The 3,189-nt window shown below is 21.5% G+C and overlaps 1 protein-coding gene across 2 annotated transcripts in view; it reads right to left on the bottom strand.

Annotated features, from left to right (window-relative positions):
• The window catches only part of LOC117173916, a 45,725-nt gene that overhangs the window by 9,600 nt on the left and 32,936 nt on the right, over positions 1-3,189 (bottom strand). The window lies entirely within an intron of this gene.

Here is a 3,189-nt window from a genome sequence, read left to right as displayed (position 1 = left end):
CCCCGAAAACCATAGTAAACCCAAGCTAACCTCAGAATACATGTTTAAGAGTGTCAAATCTCTCGAAAATACAGTTGGTGGGTAGTGGTGTTTCCTATATTTTTAGGGGTGGCTGGGGGTTGGAGAGTAGTCCGTTTAGCGTGCAATCGACTCGGGATATACTTATAAGATACTACCATGATTTTTTCAGATTTTTTGGTCCAAAAATCAATTAGGCCAAAAACCGGCCTTACCGACCCTCCCCCTTTCAATAAAATAGAATAATTGAAGTTTTCACGAATAAATTAATGTATGACGTAAAAAAATTTATTTTTCTGAATTGAAAAAGGACACATTTTCTTTTGAGAATTTTTATGTTTTTTTTGGTAGGAAATTAATTTTTTTGGTTAAAAATTCGTCTTTTTGGTTTAAAAATTCATCTTATTTGGCATAAATTTCATATTTTTTGGTTGAAATAACAAATATTACATTTTTGTTGGAAAATTAACTTTTGTGGTAGAAAATTAATTTTTTTGGTTGAAAATTTACCTCTTTTGTGTAAAAATTGAACGGTTTATAGAAAATTCTTCTTTTTTATTTGAAAATTAATACTCTTATATGGAAATTTAACTATGCCATTTTTGAGCAAATATTGATTTTTATAAATTTCACAATTCAATTATTCAGTCGAAAATTTATATAATTTTTTGAAAATTTGTCTTTTTTAGTAGGAAATTATTTTTCATGGTTAAAAATTCGTTTTTTTCGTTTCAAGATTCATTTCTTTTGTGACAATTTCATCTTTCTTTGTTGAAAATTCAACTTTTACTTTGCTGAAAATTCAATTATCTGAAAAAATTCGTCTTTACGCTTTAAAAATTCAAATATTTTGTTAAAAGTTAAATTATTTTGTTTAAAATTTGTATTTTTTGGTAGAATATTAATTTTTTTGTCGAAAATTCGTCTTTTTTTGTTTTAAAATGCATGTCTTTTTGTACATATTTAATGTTTTTGCTGAAATTTCAAATATTACATTTTTTGTTGTAAATTCAACTTTCTCTGTATAAAAATTAACTTTCTTCAGAAACATTCGCCTTTTTTGTTTTATAATTCCACTACTTTTATTGTTGAAAATTCAATTATTTTTTTGAAAATTGTTTTTTTTGTTTTGTTTTATTATTCATTTTTTATTTGATCTTTTCGCTTCTAAACTTCAACTATTTTGTTAACAATTTGATTTTTTGGATTAAAATTGGTCTTATTTGGCAGGAAATTTTTGTTTTTTGTTTTTGAAAATTCGTCTTTTTGCTTTTAAAATTAATCTTTTTTGGTATAAATTTCATATTTTTTGTTTGAAATAACAAATATTACAATTTTTGTTGAAAATTCATCTTTTTCTGTAGAAAATTAAACTGCCTTTAAACAATTATTATTTTCAGTTTTAAAATTCAACTATTTTGTTAAAAGTTAAACGATTTTGTTGAAAAAATTTTGTTTGAAGGAAATTATTTTTTTTTGTTGAAAATTTATCTGTTTTGTTTGAAAAATTATGTCTTTAAAAAAAATGCATATTTTTTGGTTGGAATAACATATATTACATTTTGTTGTTTAAAATTCATCTTCATTTTTTGAAAATTCAACTTTCTGAAGAAAAAAATCGTCTTTTCGGTTTTAAAATTCTACTATTTTGTAAAAAATTTGATTATTTTGTTGAATCGACTATTTTTGTGAAAATGGTGTTATTCTGTTGAAAATTCGTCTTCTTGGTTTTAAAAATTATGTCTTTTGTTTAAATAATTCATATTTTTTGGTTGAAATAACAAATATTACATTTTTTATTGAAATATCAATTATTATATTTTTGGTTGAAAATTAAATTTTCACTGTCGAAAATTTAACTATTTTCTAAAAAATTCGTTTTTTTTTCGCTTTTAAAATTGAACTATTTGGTTAAAAATTTAATTATTTTGTTGAATTTCGGCCTTTTTTGGTAAGAAAGGAACTTTTTTGGTTTTAAAATCATCTTTTTGGTTTTAAAATTCATCTTTTCTGGTATAAATTTAATATTTTTTGTTGAAATAACAAATATTACATTTTTTATTGAAATATCAATTATTATATTTTTGGTTGAAAATTAAATTTTCACTGTCGAAAATTAAACTATTTTCTAAAAAATTCGTTTTTTTCGCTTTTAAAATTGAACTATTTTGTTAAAAATTTACTTATTTTGTTGAATTTTGGCCTTTTTTGGTAAGAAAGGAATTTTATTAGTTTTAAATTCATCTTTTTGGTTTTTAAATTCATCTTTTCTGGTATAAATTTAATATTTTTTGTTGAAATAACATATATTACATTTTTTCATGAAGATTATTTTTTTTTTTTGTAAATTCGCTATGAAAATGTGAATACAAATATATAAAAATTTAACTACGCCATTTTTCTGTTGAATATTGATCTTTCAAGTTTAAAAATTAAACTATTTGGTCGAAAATTTATATAATTTGTTGAAACACACTTTTTTTTTAGAAAATAACGTTTTTAGTTGAAAAATCCACTATTTGGTTAAAAATTCATTTTTGTTGTTAAAAATGTATCTTTTTTTTGAGTTTGAAATTACTTTATTGGTTGAAAATTCGTCTTTTTGGTTTTAAAATTCATCCTTTTTGGTAAAAATGTCATATTTTTGGTTGAAATAACAAATATTACATTTTACTTGAAGACTAATTTTTTGTTGCAGTAAATTCGCTACTCAAATTCAACTATTTTGGTAAAAATTTAATTATTTTATTGAAAATTCGTATTTGTTTCTAAAATTCATCTTTTTTGATATACATTTTATATTTTTTGGTTGAAATAATAAATATTACATTTTTTGTTGAAAATTCATCATTCTGTACTGAAAGTTCAAATTTCTTAAACAAAAATCGCATTTTCGGCTTTAAAATTCTACTACTTTTTTGTTGAAAATTTAATTATTTTGTTGAAAAATGTTTTTTTTTTATTTTAAATTAATGTCCTTTGGTGCAAATTTAATATTTTTTCGTTTACATATCAAATATTACATTTGTTCTTAAAACTTCATCTTTCATGATTGATGATAGTTCTTTTTTCCGAAAAATTCGTCCTTTCGCTTTTAAAATTCAACTATTTTGTTAAACATTAAATTATTTTGTTGAAAATTCCTCTTTTTGGTTTTAAAATTAATGTTTT

The sequence above is a fragment of the Belonocnema kinseyi genome, chromosome 1 (genome assembly GCF_010883055.1).
Source record: "Belonocnema kinseyi isolate 2016_QV_RU_SX_M_011 chromosome 1, B_treatae_v1, whole genome shotgun sequence".
Classification (NCBI taxonomy): domain Eukaryota; kingdom Metazoa; phylum Arthropoda; class Insecta; order Hymenoptera; family Cynipidae; genus Belonocnema; species Belonocnema kinseyi.
This window is presented reverse-complemented; position numbering and strand designations above follow the sequence as displayed.